The following is a 16,241-nucleotide window of genomic DNA, read 5'->3' on the forward strand; positions in this document are numbered from 1 at the left end:
GTAAAGGGTATTTCTAAGAAATATCACACTTAAGTGTGAAATTTAAATAAAAAGAATGTGCAAATCAAAACAGCTTCTAGGACTTCTCCGAAAATGAAAGACAGCCAAAACTGGGCTTCCTTTGGGAAAAAAGGATATTACCTTATATTGATTTGAAACTAATAAAAATTCTTTATAAATAAAGTTATCTAAGTCCACATAACTGGAAAACTTCAAATGGGATATAGGGTTTGGCAATATGCAATGTTGACTGATAAAGTAACAAATCTTGTGGATGAATAAGCTACAAGAACCAACTAAATAGTGCTTTTTTTTAGAATGTAATCAATGAATATGATCTGTAAAATTCGTTAAAATGATAAGAATTTGCCAAAATATCATTCAGTTATGCTTATTAATAAAAAATAACACATAATTTGAAATGTTGATACTAATACTCCTTCTTCATGAAATGGAATTAAAAAATAAACAATGGGCATGTACATGTCAAATCAAGTGAGTCACGCAAAAGTCGAAAAATACCACTCATTTTTTGTTTTATATAAGTTTTAGATATTTGTCACCCAAATTTCCATGTTCAATTGCCAATCGATTTGTCATTTTCTACTGTCAATTGAATTTTGTTAGGAGAAAATATTCACACATTATATTGCCAATTAGTTCTATTTGTTAAAGTTAATATTTTATTTCATTTTTACTTATTCAAAATAATTGCCTTGTCTTCTTACTCTTTCATGTCAGCTTATTTATTAAACACAGAGGGACATGCCTAGATGCATGCATTTGAGTACAGTTCATTCTAGAATTATACCGATTTTCACATATTTTCTTTCAAGAAATTGCTTAGAAAGCTTAATGCTGATTGGATGAACATAGCAGCTGTTCATACACGATTTGCAGAATGATAGCCAATAAGTGCTAATGAAATTGGATTTTCCATCAAGATTTTGATTAAAAAAGGGCAGATCTCACTTTGAAACTACCGATTATGTTATGAAATTTAACTGATGCATCCACTGTGACATCTTTTACCTATGTGTAAAATCTCAGTGCGATCAGTTGAAAAATACGACCACTATAATCTTTTACACACATACGTGCACACAGACAGAACGTGATTTATATATCATATATGTATATATTCTTTTATTCTTTTACTTGTTTCAATCATTTGACTGCAGATGTGTGGAGCACTGCCTTTAGTCAAGCAATTCGGCCCCAGGACTTATTCTTTGTAAGCCTAGTACTTATTCTATCAGTCTCTTTTGCTGAACTGCTAAATTACTGGGACATAAACACACCAGCATTAGTTGTCAAGCAATGTTGGGGGGGACAAATACAGGCACACAAATACATACATGCATACATGCATGCATACACACACACACACACACATACACACACACATACACTAGAAAAAATAAGGTACTCAGAAATCTGGATGGTTTTATATTTACAGATATTTATTAATATGTCACATGTACTTATGCGTACCTTTCCTTCATCGGACACTAAACTCTGCTAGTGAAGACCTGTTGAGGCAAGTGAAATCGAAATCAAATTCGATGACTAGCATCCGTACTAAAGGAGAGCTAAGAGCACCATCCGAGTGTGATCATTGCCATAGCAGCTAACTGATCGTTACCTGTGTTGCCTTACTGGCACTTGTGCTGGTGGCATATGAAAAAACATTCGAGCGAGCTCATTGCCAGTGCCACTGGACTGACTCCTGTGCAGGTGGCACATAAAAAACACCATTTGAGCATGGCCATTGCCAGTACTGCCTGACTGGCCCTCGTGTTGATGGCACGTAAAAGTACCCACTACACTCTCAGAGTGGTTGGCATTAGGAAGGGCATCCAGCTGTAGAAACTCTGCCAGATCAGATTGGAGCCTGGTGCAGCCATCTGGTTTGCCAGTCCTCAGTCAAATCGTCCAACCCATGCTAGCATGGAAAGCGAACGTTTAACGATGATGATGATGATGATTATGATATATACATATATACATACACACACACACAACAGGTTTCTTTCCGTTTCTGTCCACCAAATCCACTCACAAGGCTTTGGTTGGTCTGAGGCTAGAGTAGAAGACACTTGCCCAAGGTGCCATGCAGCAGGACCCAGAACCATGTGGCTGGAAAGCAAGCTTCTTACTACACAGCTGCTCCTGCACCTATTAATATTTAGCAGAAGTAACAGGGTAACTCAGGGTCCAAGAGTTTCATGCATTGGCACTTAACAAACTAGTCACAAGTTGAAGGCCTGTGAGTTTATAGATGCTGCTAAATAAATAAATATATTTCCCTATGGAATGTTCCAGAACAAATTGTAATAATGTCATGTGGATAATTCAAAAATTTTGCTATATTGTTCAATAAGCAAATACATAAATAAGAAAGAAATAAAGAAGAAAAAAGAAAAATATCTTATGCATGTCATCACACAATCATACACACACTCACATATATATACACATACCCACACATGTACATATCAAAAAAACCCACAAAATTTGCACATATATATATATATATATATATATGAGAGAGTATATATGAATTAGGTGTATGGATGTGCATGCATATATATATTCGAATACACACACATATATATATATATACACACAAGTACATATACATACAAATATATATATGTATGTGTATATATATATACACACACACACACATGCATATACATATATATATATATATATATCATCATCATCATCATCATCATTTAGCGTCCGTTTTCCATGCTAGCATGGGTTGGACGGTTCAACTGGGGTCTGGGGAGCCCGAAAGCTGCACCAGGCCAGTCAGATCTGGCAGTGTTTCTACAGCTGGATGCCCTTCCTAACGCCAACCACTCCGAGAGTGTAGTGGGTGATTTTATGTGCCACCGACACAGGTGCCAGACGAGGCTGGCGAACGGCCACGCTCGGATGGTGTTTTTATGTGCCACCGACACAGGTGCCAGACGAGGCTGGCAGACGGCCACGCTCGGATGGTGTTTTTATGTGCCACCGACACAGGTGCCAGATGAGGCTGGCAGGTGCCAGACGAGGCTGGCAGACGGCCACGCTCGGATGGTGTTTTTATGTGCCACCGACACAGGTGCCAGATGAGGCTGGCGGACGGCCACGATCGGATGGTGTTTGTTACGTCCCCAAAGCACGGAGGCCAGTCTATGCGGTACTGGCTACGGCCACGTTCGGATGATTTTCTTGTGTGCCACCGGCACTGGTACCACAAAGATACAAATTCCATTTATGCTCATCTATTTTGATTTGTTTTGATTTGATTTGATTTTCACTTGCCTCAACAGGTCTTCACAAGTGTCACAAGAAGGAAGGTATGCACAGGTGGACTGTCTACGTCGCCGGGTCTTCGGATGGTGTCTTTATGTGCCACCGACACAGGTGCCAGATGTGGCTGGCGAACGGCCACGATCGGATGGTTTTCTTGTGTGCCACCGGTACTGGAACCACAAAGATACAAATTCCATTGATGTTCATCTATTTTGATTTGGTTTGATTTTCACTTGCCTCAACAGGTCTTCACAAGTGTCACGCGTGTCACACACTTGCCTCAACAGGTCTCCACAAGTGTCACACACTTGCCTCTGCCTCAACAGGTCTTCACAAGTGTCACACACTTGCCTCTGCCTCAACAGGTCTTCACAAGTGTCATAAGAGGGAAGGTATGCACAGGTGGACTGACTACGTCGCCGGGTCTTTGGATGGTGTTTTTATGTGCCACCGACACAGGTGCCAGGTGAGGCTGGCGAACGGCCACGATCAGATGGTGTTTGTTGTGCCCACAGCACGGAGGCCAGTCGATGCGGTACCAGCTACGGCCACTTCGGATGGTTTTCTTGTGTGCCACCGGTACTGGAACCACAAAGATACAAATTCCATTGATATTCATCTATTTTGATTTGGTTTGATTTTCACTTGCCTCAACAGGTCTTCACAAGTGTCACACACTTGCCTCAACAGGTCTTCACAAGTGTCATAAGAGGGAAGGTATGCACAGGTGGACTGACTACGTCGCCGGGTCTTCGGATGGTGTCTTTATGTGCCACCGGCACAGGTGCCAGATGAGGCTGGCGAACGGCCACGATCGGATGGTGTTTGTTGTGCCCACAGCACGGAGGCCAGTCGATGCGGTACTGGTTACGGCCACGTTTGGGTGGTTTTCTTGTGTGCCACCGGCACTGGTACCACAAAGAATACAATTCCACTGATGTTCATCTATTTTGATTTGTTTTGATTTGATTTGATTTTCACTTGCCTCAACAGGTCTTCATAAGTGTCACAAGAAGGAAGGTATGCACAGGACTGACTACGTCCCAGGTCGGGGCCACGGGTTATGGCCTGACTAGTCTTGCCGGGTCTTCTCATGCACAGCATACTTCCATTGGTCTCGGTCTCTAGACATTTCCTTAGTGAGACCTAAAGTTCGAAGGTCGTGCTTCACCACCTCGTCCCAGGTTTTCCTGGGTCTACCTCTTCCACAGGTTCCCTCCACTGCTAGGGTGTAGCACTTTTGCACACAACTATCTTCAGCCTTTCTTGTCACATGACCATACCAGCGCAGCCGTCTCTCTTGCACGCCACAACTGACGCTTCTTAGGTTCAGCTTTTCTCTCAAGGAACTTACACTCTGACGATTATGAACACTGACATTACACATCCATCGGAGCATACTGGCTTCATTTCTTGCGAGCTTACGCATATCCTCAGCAGTCACGGCCCATGTTTCACTACCATGTAGCATGGCTGTACGTACACATGCATCATACAGTCTGCCTGTATATATATATATATATATATATATATACATATATACAATATACATATATATACATGCATATATATACACAATATACATACATACATTTATATATATATATATATATATATATATATATACACACATACACACATATACACACACTCATACTTATTTACACATATGTGCATGTATACATATGTATATGTATACACACACACGCAAATATACATGTGCACACATACATTTAAATATACAAGCTCCTATGTGTGTGCATATATATGTGTGTGTGTGTGTGTGTATGAATACATAGTAAGCAGTCTAAAGTAAAGAATAAGTATACATCAAAATATATTAAATAGATATGAATGTATAAGATGAAGAAAGAATATAAAAAGAAAAGAAAATGAACACAGTTCTTGTTTTCTTTTTCTTCTTATGTATATGTATGTATGTGTGCAGGTGTGTGCATATATGCATGTATCTGCTTATATATGCATGAACATCCATATGCCTAATTCATGTATGCTCTCTCATATATATGTATGTGCTAATTTTGTGGGGGGTGTTTTGGTATGTGTATATGTGTGCGTAGAAGTGTGTGATGACATGCATAAGATTTCTTTTTTCTTTTTTCCCTCTTTATTTCTTTTCTTATTTATCTATGTATTTGCTTATTGAACAACATAACAGTCAAACTTTTTAAATTATCCATGTGAGATTGTACTGAGTGTGCGATTTGAATATAGAGGCACCTACCTTCTCTTCGTAGTGATAGAGACCCTCCAGAGACGACTAGTCCTTCCTCACAGCCCCGACCCGAACACTAACGATAGCAGCTGCTAGCCCAAACCCTTAGCGATGTCCTCGCACGTCTTGTCACCTCCACGACCCACGTTGGAAAGGGCGATTTCCGCTCCCTGCGCACGCCTGACAGCTGACCCCTTCCGCTTGCCCCGCTTCCGGTCAACACACCCGGCTGCTGACGTCCGGCTGCTGACGTCCGGCTGCTGACGTCCGGCTGCTGACGTCCAGCTGCTGACGTCATCCCACACACCACCCTGATCTTAAAGATCACAATCTCTCCGCTCCATGTTGTAGTCTACCATCCAACCGGGAGAGCGCCTTGCTCGTCGAGATCTTCTCAAGCTGGGCTCCTCATTCTCCCCCTCTCCAGAATCATCGTCCGTCGAAGCAACAATCCTGCGAAGGTCCAAGACGTGTCGTGGTGTTCCATCTACGGATATGTTGCTTCTGGAATTGATCGCCGTCACCGTTCCTCTGCTCCATTGAGACGTACAGCACGCCTTTGGTGGCTTGACCCAGACTTCCTCCCCTATTTTCACGCGAACGGGTCCCTTCTCTTCCTCGTGACCCTCCGGCGCTTTGCTCGGGTGCCTCCATTCATATTTGAACACAGCTCTCTGCGGCACAGATTCCTCAGCTTGTCCGGATTGGGGAGACAAGTTGTACCAAAAAACTGCTTCAAGCGGCGAAATGTACCCTCTTTCCGCTATGGCCTTGACTGTCCGATGGTGCCTCTCCACGATCCCGTTACCGCCCGGCCTATATGCTGCTCTGAACAAGCGTCGCACGTTCCACCGATCAAGCATAACCCTCAATGCTTCCGAACGAAACGCCGCCCCGTTGTCCATCAGTAGTTCTTCCACGGGACCTCTCTCTAAAAATATCCCGTTCAGGATCTGCACGATCTCGTCAGCAATGCCCGATCTCAACTCCCTCCAAATGGCCAGCCGGCCCGGCCCACAGTCGACCATGGAGAGGTACATTTGCTGACGGTAGTGTGTCACATCCACAGCTAGCCTTTTCCAGTTCTGCTCCACGGAAAGGCTTCCCTGTTCATGCCCACACGGAGCAGGGTCGATGGACTGACACCTGTTGCAGCTCCCGACCACCTTCCGGACGCTTCTCCTAGTGACGTCAGCATCAATTTTTTTTGCCAGATACAGGGTCCTGTCCACACCCAGGTGATGCATAGCGTGCAGTTTCTTCAGTTCAGAGTCATCCAACCGACACGCCACAGCTATCCCTTTCCGGGCCTCCTCCGGTTCTTCCAACCACGCCCTTTTCACCCTGGTCAGTACGTCCGCCCTGTTTTTCTCCGAAGGCACGAAAACCATGTTCAGCTTCAGTCCGAATTCGGCGATCAATTCACCTAGAACTCCTAGACGGCGCTTCACTAACATCTCCGCAGCACCTTTCGTCCGCACTCTCCTGTCACCGGTGATCACCGATCCTACCCAGCCAAGCACAGTGGCCGAATCCGTCCGCATTTCAATCGTGCGCAGCCCCCATTTCAAGGCCAAGTTCACCCCTTTCAGCAGCGTGTCTAATTCGGCGACATTGATGTGGTTGAAATCATCTGCTTTCTGAAGCCAGGCCGCGTCCTCCACCGCAGTGCCTTCGATTGCCAACACCACCCCTATCGCTATAGTGCTAGCATCACACCAGACGGTCCCGCATTTCGTCTTGGGCACTCACTACAAGCTATTTCGGCTGTTCGTAAACATTCACATTTTTTTTTCAACACGATGTCTGCAAAAATTAGGATCGCCAGTGACGTTGTCAGACCTTTTAACGGCGAAGGCGATGTAGTGGCCTGGATTCGCAAAATCAGGCTGGTGGCGAGACTGCAGGGCATAAGTGACGTGGCGAGTCTTATGGCGCTGTATTTGGAAGGGAGCGCGTTGTCGCTCTACCTGGAGATGGATGAAGAGGAACGGCTCAGCGATGAGAATATAGAGCGACGCTTGTGTGACGCATACACGGAATGCGAGTACACAGCTTTCGCTAAGCTAGGTGCAATCAGGTGGACGGGAGGCCACATGGACGACTTTGCATCAGAAGCTAGAAGGCTAGCGACTCTGGCCGGGTTTGCCGGAGAAGGACTGGAGAGAGCAGCCCGACTGGCGTTCGTGAATGGGTTCCCCGACGATGTAGGGATTCACCTACAACGACTGCTCGGGGTTAAAAAGATGCCATTGAGTGAACTTGTAGCTCAGGCTCGCGCATTGACGAGACACTCTGGGTGGAAGGCGATAGCGATGGCGGTGACGGAGGCGCGTAAAGACGGACGACGTCCCGAGAAAGAGGTACAGAAGCTCACCGTGCAACGAGAGCGGCCGTTCTCAGGACGGTGTTTTAGATGCCAGGGACCGCACATGGTGCGGGACTGTACGCAGCCGGGGCCCGTTTGCTATCGATGCAGGCAGACAGGGCACATTGCCCGTGATTGCGGCCAGGGAAACGACTGCGGGGAAGTTGCTGCCTCTCGAACTTTCCCCTCAAACGAGTAGAGGCACTATTGGAGATGGTGCCATTGATTGACGTGGAGGCCGAGGGGGAGACGTTCAAGGCCCTTGTGGATACGGGCTGTACGACCACCCTGGTGACTTCGAGGGTGACGAAGGAATGGAACGGGGTGAGTAGTGTCCGGGCGGTCGACGGCAGCGAAATCCGTTGCAGAGGCAAGGTAGAGATAGTGGTGCGCAGCGCGACGCTAAGGCTGCAGGCAATTGTGGCTGAACGCGTGATAGATGGAGTTGATGTGGTGATGGGGATGGACGCCATCAACTGCCTCGGTGGCGTCAGTGTTGTGGGAAATGAGGTCACGTTCGGAAGTGTGGGGACGTCGTGCACTGCGAGTCAGGATCGCCAGAGAGAGCAGAGCTCCGTGAGGGACTGCACTGCTTACACCATCGAGGACAAAGACTTTCAGGCAGCGTTCGATGGTCAGCGGTGGACGATAGAGTGGCGATGGAAGGACGAGCCCCCGATGCTGGAGAACAGGGTGAGCTGTTACCAGCATACCCTGAAAGGCCACGCCAGGGTCGAGTTTGAAGACGAGGTGGAGAGGTGGATCGAGGAAGGGGTCCTTGTCCCTTGGAAGGAGGAGGTAGCGGGCGGAGTGCTACCCCTGATGGCGGTGGTGCAGCCTACGAAGGGAAAAGTCAGACCGGTGCTGGACTTCAGGAAGCTAAACCAGCACATATCGTGTCACACGGGAGGTGAGGCGACAGACGTTTGTGGTGAGGCATTACGTAAGTGGAGACAGTCGACTGAGGCAGCGGCGATTGTCGACTTGAGATCGGCATACTTGCAGCTCCATGTGAGCGACAAACTGTGGCGATATCAGCTGGTGCGGTACAAGGGCCGGACGTACTGTCTAACCAGGCTGGGTTTCGGGCTGAATTCCGCTCCGAAGATCATGGCGGCAGTGCTTAGGTCTGTCCTAGGGAAAGACGGCAAGATTAGAAAGGCCACCAGCTCCTACATTGACGACATTTTGGTGGACGAAACTGTAGTCATCCCACAGAGATATATAAATGTAAGGAGAATTAGGTATTAGAAGAAGGGAAGAAAGAAGAAAGAAAAATATAAAAGAGTAAGTTGAAGGAGGGATTGGGCAAGATTAGTTGACTGGTAGTAGATGATATGGTAGTTTTGGCTGAATCACAGGATTCTCTCTCCCCCATGACCAGAAATATTTTCTCACCCTCTCCCCTCCAATTTATCTGTTCTTCAAGTACCGATCCCACTACTAAATCCTGTGATTCGGCCAAAATTTCTATATCATCTACTATCAGTCAACTAACCTTGCCCAATAGCTCCTTCCTCACACTACCTTATATTTTTTTTTCCTCCTTACATTTACATATCCCTCTCATACTGTGCCCTCCATACATTGTGATTGAATCTTCTTTGCATCAACATGTACCTCCTTGCGACAATGTAACTTTCAATCTAATCAAGACATCCTTGGCCTCACTTTTACCACTTCTGAGGTTCCACTCACTATGAAGCATATATAGCCAAGATTTCTCCTACTCCATTCCATAACTCTTGTGTGTGTGTGTGTGTTGTGTGTGTGTGTGTGTGTGTGTGTGTGTGTATTACTCTTTTTACTCTTTTACTTGTTTCAGTCATTTGACTGCGGCCATACTGGAGCACCGCCTTTAATCGAGCAACTCGACCCTGGTACTTATTCTTTTTGTAAGCCCAGTACTTATTCTATCGGTCTCTTTTGCCGAACCGCTAAGTAATGAGGACATAAACACACCAGCATCGGTTGTCAAGCAATGCTAGGGGAACAAACACACACACGCATATATATATATATATATATATACATATATACGACGGGCTTCTTTCAGTTTCCGTCTACCAAATCCACTCACAAGGTTTTGGTCGGCCCGAGGCTATAGTAGAAGACACTTGCCCAAGGTGCCATGCAGTGGGACTGAACCCGGAACCATGTGGTTGGTAACCAAGCTACTTACCACACAGCCTCTATATATAGGGAGAATTCCCAAAAAGAACAAAAGATGAAGACAGGTGGTGTAGGCAACAAACAGATGTATTAGTATAACGCTCTGGAAGTAAAAAAGTCTTTAACATTTCGAGCCTATGTTCTTCCACAGAAAGGAACACAGACAGAAACAAGGAGACAAAATAAAGAATGTGTAGTGGCTAGCGATCTATCATGTATGTATGTATATATAGAAAGCATTGTAGTTTGATTGAAGCATTGTTGTACAGAAGTAGAAAATGAAGAAAAAGAGAGATAAAGAAAGCTTCTAACAATGCAGAAAGCTTTACAAAAAAAGGAACATTTATATTTCAGATGCAAAGTTCTGTCTTCAGATGAAAGTTTTCAAAGATATGTATATTTTCATAGATTTTGTTATTTTAAACTGCTTGGCATTTGGGTTAGCAGCGGCAGCAACTCTCTGACTGTTGGTGCAAGCAACTCTCCAACAGTTGGTTGTGGTCATTATGACATATTTACACATGTTAGTCATGGTGTTGGAAGATGGTAATGGTGGCGTATGTTAGTTGTAGTCGCAGTGATATATTAATAGGAACCACTTGCCCATCTCCAATCAACTATTAATTTTCAGGTTGAGGCAGTAGAATCAGTATATCTTCTTTGTCACAAATAGTTCCTGTGTTCCTCTCCAAGGCTTGTATGGAAGCATCTATAGCTTTGGTGATGTTGCCACATTTAATTAAGTGTTTGTGAAAGGAAGATGTATTGGTAGTGAGGTTCTCCTTCACTCAGATGCTACTGATATAATAGTTGTAGCATTTGGAGTTTATGTACACTATGTATGAATGTTGGCACATGTTTGTGTTGTAAATAGGGCAGTTTGTCAGTGTGCAGGGTTGCTGTTCTGCACATAACCACCTCTTTGATAGGTGTTTATGTAGGGGTGATTTCGAATCAGCTAGTAGGATGTAAATGGCAGAGGTGGTCATTTCATTAAAGTGGGGCATCTTCAAGAAGCAGGTCTTAGACAAATCCCTATCGTCACATTTATTTGGCTTGTGTCCATGTATGGAGTTAATAACAGATGTTGGGTATCCATTGGTCTCAAGCACCTTCAGAAACTGAGCAACATGTGTGTCCTGGCTGGCCTTGTCACTCACTGCATCTCTTGTTTATTCAAGCAATTTTGTTATGTACAAAGTTGATCTTAGCTCTGATGGGAAAGTCCAACTTGTAATGGATGAAGACATCCCAGCAGATTGACTTTCAGTAGAACACAATGTCAATCTTTTCCTCATCCATGATGTTTAGCCAAAAGTCAACCAAGAAGAGGGAACCATTATTGTTTGGGTGTTCAGTGGTTGAGTTAAAGTGTTGGTCCATCCTATTGAAATTCTATAGTATTGTGGAGGTGTCCTCGTGGGATGCAGTGAGCATGAGGTTCTTGTCTGCATACCGAGTGAAGAATATGCATGAATGACAGGTACTAAGTGTTCTATGCTCCAGCTGGTCTAAGTAAATAATGTCAAGCAGTCCTGAGTGGTTGGATCCCATAGACAGGCTTGAACACTGTTTACATATGTTGCCAAGGAAATCAGAGTGTGTGTGTTTGTAATTATGACTGACAGTTGCTGGTAGATATCAGGGGTGATAAGTTTGAAACAGTGTGAGTCCAAGGTGACACATTCTGTGATCAGGTTGACCGCAGGAAGGACAGGAACTAAGGTATATAGCAAGACCATGCCAAAGCTGAAGGCAGAAACGTTAGCACGCCGGGCGAAATGCTTAGCGGTATTTTGTCTGCGTTACGTTGTGAGTTCGAATTCCGCCGAGGTCGACTTTGCCTTTCATCCTTTCGGGGTCGATAAATTAAGTACCAGTTACGCACTGGGGTCGATGTAATCGACTTAATACCTATGTCTGTCCTTGTTTGTCCCCTCTGTGTTTAGCCCCTTGTGGGTAATAAAGAAATAGGTATATCTGTTGTCTCTGAGTGTGTTGGGTTCAAGACAGAGCTGTTGTTGAATGACTTTGTCTGGGCTGACTTGACCTAAGAAAGTCAACAGTACGGGTTTCAGGATCCTGAACAGGAACCATGAGATTTTATAAAATGGTCCCTTGGAGACTGTGGGTCTGATGTGGAAGGTCAGGTTCCTGCTTATGTGTCTTGATAAGAAAGTAAAATGTAGGCATCTTACTGTTTTGTGTAGTGAAGTTCCTTTTGATCCTTGCTGGAAGTTTACACTGTTTACAGATGTTGACAATAGGCTTTTGCACCCAAAATATAAAGGATTTTGGGTTTTTTGGTAAAACTTTCTGCATTGTCAGAAGCTTTCATTATTTCTCTTTTCCTTCATTTTTTACACATAAATGTGTGTGTACACATGCTGGAGCACCACCTGTATAATCACTTTTTCCATGGCCATTCTTATATGGTTGGCTTTTGGTAAAGGAGGAAGTTTGACATTGCTGCCCTGTTTTGAGTTTCTTGCCATGATGTAAGCTTATCCGGAACTTTGGACAATAGGAGGTCAAGTTATTTTTTGAAAACATCTACACCTACTCCATGTAGATCCCTCAGATGTTTTGGCAAGGTATTAAGTAGCCATGGGCCCTTGAATCCCAAAGCTATTACAGTACATGGACCTCACTCTAGATGGGACAGTTGGAACCTTTAAAACAATGCAGTGACATCCAGTTTGGGGGCTGGTATAGCACTTGATGCCGTAGATTGGTGCCAACCTCTCCAGGATCTTCCATACATATATCACTGCATATCTCTCCTGTCTTCACTTCAGGGAGTAGAGCCGTAGCTTTTTTGTTCTCTCCCAGTAGCTCAGCTGTTCCATTAATGCAATCTTCTTGATGTAGCACTGCTGAACTGCCTCAAGTTTTGCTGTTAATTTGATACTGTGAGGTGACCACAATATTAATGTCTTCCAAAGAACCAGCATAGTTTCCTGATCCTTTGTTCTCAAGGTCCTCAGAATCCATCTATTATGTATGGGGTTCCTTCCTCTTTAAAGTACCATATGTGGCTGGCCAGAGATTTGGTGTTGTATCTTTCCAGTATCCTTAAAGAGGGCTTGTGTTTGTTCAGACATTGCTTAGACGAGACCGCAGTTGAACTGACATACTTTTGTGTCTGTGTACTGGATGTGCAACCACATCTGATGTTTCTTTGTTGTTGTTGCTTGAGTTGCTGCCAGTGCTGATATTCCTGGATTTGATTCTGGTGGTTCCATTGCTGCTGACATAGCAGCTATTTCTAGATGCTATATTGGTGTTGCTACTGCCATCATAATTGTTGGTATTGTTGTCTCTGTTACTTGATGCATTGCTGTTGTAGGTACCACCACCACTGTCGTTGTTGTTGTCAGCAGATGTGTCATTGCTGCTTTGGCTGTTATTCTGGCTGCTGTGGTGGCCACCCCCTCAGCTTTGCATTAGTCTTCCCTCCACATTCAGCAGTCATTGTACACCCTACATGAGCATTCTGCCTCTGCTCATGGTCTAAAGGTGTTCATTAAACGTTTCTTAATGTTTTGTGCACAACTGAAGGATGCCCTCTGTAATTGGCCATAACTTATGACTTCCTAAGAAATATATTACTTTAGAATGTACTTCTTTTTCAGATATATGAACTGCTGACAATATATATATATATATATATATATATATATATATATACATACATGTATATACATATATATATATAATATGAGAAAAAGAGAAAGAAAATGGAATTCACAGTAAATTACAAGGTTGTCAAGTGTTGGTGGGGAACATACACAGACACAAAGACACACACATGCATATATAGATAGCAGGCTTCTTTTAGCTTCTGTCTACCAAATTCACTCATAAAGCTTTGGTCGGCCTGAGATTAATGTGAAACATACTGCCCCAGGTGCCACACAGTGGAACTGAACCCAGAATTGTGGTTGGAAAGCAAGCTTCTTATTACACAGCCATGCCTGCGCCTATATATATATGTATATATGTACAGTGTGGAGGTACCCAGAAGTAACTGGAAACGTTCTCTGTGGAACAAGCCCATTGTTGTTCAGGCTTCTTCCACTAGAAGTCATTTGATGCAGCCCTCGAGCATCAGTCAGCCAACTAGTGGTGTTGACTGAAGTCATACTGCCAAGTGGTGCGTCTTTGTTTTACAGTGCTTCTCCCCTATTTGTTGATTTTTGTGATGGCTGAAACAAAGGAACAGTGTGCTTCCATGAAATTCTGTTTTCTGCTGGAGAAAACAGCAGCCAAAACAGTTGTCATGCTTCAAACAGCTTACAAGGACATTGCCATGAGCAAAACATAAGTCCACAAGTGGTTTTCACACTTTAGGAATGGTTGCTTGTCGCTTGAAGACCAACCTCATTCAGGGCAACTGTCAACCTCCTGAACAAATGAAAACATCATGAAAATTCATGAACTGATCTTGGAAGACCATCACCAAACAATTGACAAATTTGTTGATATGACTAGTGTATCCTCAACTTCTTGCCAATGAATTTTGAGCGAGGAATTATGAAGGAAAAGTGTTGCAGCATAATTTGTACCTCGCTTACTCACAGAAGATCAAAAGCAGTCAGGACTGAATGTGAGTCAAGAACTGGAAGAACAGTCAGAAGTTGATCCAAACCTTTTTCAAAAGTCATCACTGTTGATGGAAAGCTGGTGCTACAGCTACGACCCAGAAACAAAGTAGCAATCAAGTCAGTGGAAGCATTCAATGTCACATAAAGCACATCAAATGAATTCCAATGTCAAGATGATGCTGATTTGTTTCATTGATGTGAAAGGAATTGTCCACACAGAATTTGCTTCTCCTGGTCAAACTGTTAACCAAATTTTACTTGGCAGTTTTGAAGTGTTTGCGAGATGCTGTAAGATGAAAATGCCTCAACATGTGGAAAAGTAGAGAGTGGTGGTTTTATCACAACAATACACCTGTGCACAATGCCTTGAGTGTGAGACAGTTTTTGTTAAAAATGGCATGACCTCGCCTACCCACTCTCCCTATTCACCCAGTCTTGCTCCTTGTGATTTTTTTCTGTTCCCCCAAATGAAAAAAATCCTTAAAAGAAAACATTTTGCATATACTTTGTTAAAATATTCATTGTATTATAACAATTATTTTCATATAAGTTTTATAGCATAATAATTAATAATTATAATAATAAAAGAATACTTTTAACATTTTCTCAAGAACCTCTTCATATTCACATTTCAGTTTTTTCTACTCTTATTTATCCTCTCCCACTTTTTTCTTTCTATGTTTGTTTACTCTCTCTCCTACTTATTCTCTTTCTATCAGTATATATATATATTTGTTTATCTCTCTCTCTCTGTTTGTCTGTCTTTTCTGTTTGCTTTTTTCTCTCCTGCTCTTCCTCTATGTTTACTCTCCTTTCCTTTCTGTCAATTCCCTTTCAATCCCTCCTGTCTATTTATAAGTCCACCTCTCTCTATATGTCTATCTTTCAGTATTTCTCTATTTTACTTTTACTTATCTTCTCCTACTGTTCTTCTTTCTGTTTGTTTACTCTCCTACATATTCTCCTTCCCTTTCTATCAGTCATCTCCTCTTCATATATCTATCTATCTTTCTCTCTCTCTCTCTTCCTCTTTGTTTACTCTCTTTTTAACTTATTCTCTTTCCTTTTCTGTCAGTTCTTTATCAATGCTCTTGTCTATCTGTGAGTTCTCCCTTCTCTCTATATCTGTCTTTCTCTCTCTCTCTCTCTCTTCTCTCTCTCTCTCCTCTCTCTCTCTCTCTCTCTCTCTCTCTCTATATATATATATTATATATATATATATATATATATATATATAATATATATATATATATATATGTGAAATAGAAAGATGAATAATCTTGTAGCAGATTAATCAAAAGTTTAACCGATACCTTGGTAGCAAAAATCACAGCAGAAGACAGCACGGTTGGAGGTACAACCATATGGTGTTGCAACCGTGCGTTGGTGCGGATAATTGAAATTAAAATATTATTGGTGAATTGAAGAAATGGAGCTGAACGAAGATTGAACAGAAATCGTTTTATTTCATTCTACACGTGTTTCGAAAGGCACAATTTACCAAAATCCGATTGAATAATGAGACCATATTGTGTCTTTCTCTTCA

At 43.1% G+C, this 16,241-nt stretch overlaps 1 protein-coding gene across 5 annotated transcripts in view; it reads left to right on the forward strand.

The window, feature by feature from the left end:
• LOC115210218 (serine/threonine-protein kinase Nek4) overlaps positions 1 to 16,241 on the forward strand; it is a 505,173-nt gene that overhangs the window by 464,080 nt on the left and 24,852 nt on the right. The window lies entirely within an intron of this gene.

The sequence above is a fragment of the Octopus sinensis genome, linkage group LG4 (genome assembly GCF_006345805.1).
Source record: "Octopus sinensis linkage group LG4, ASM634580v1, whole genome shotgun sequence".
Taxonomy (NCBI): Eukaryota; Metazoa; Mollusca; class Cephalopoda; order Octopoda; family Octopodidae; genus Octopus; species Octopus sinensis.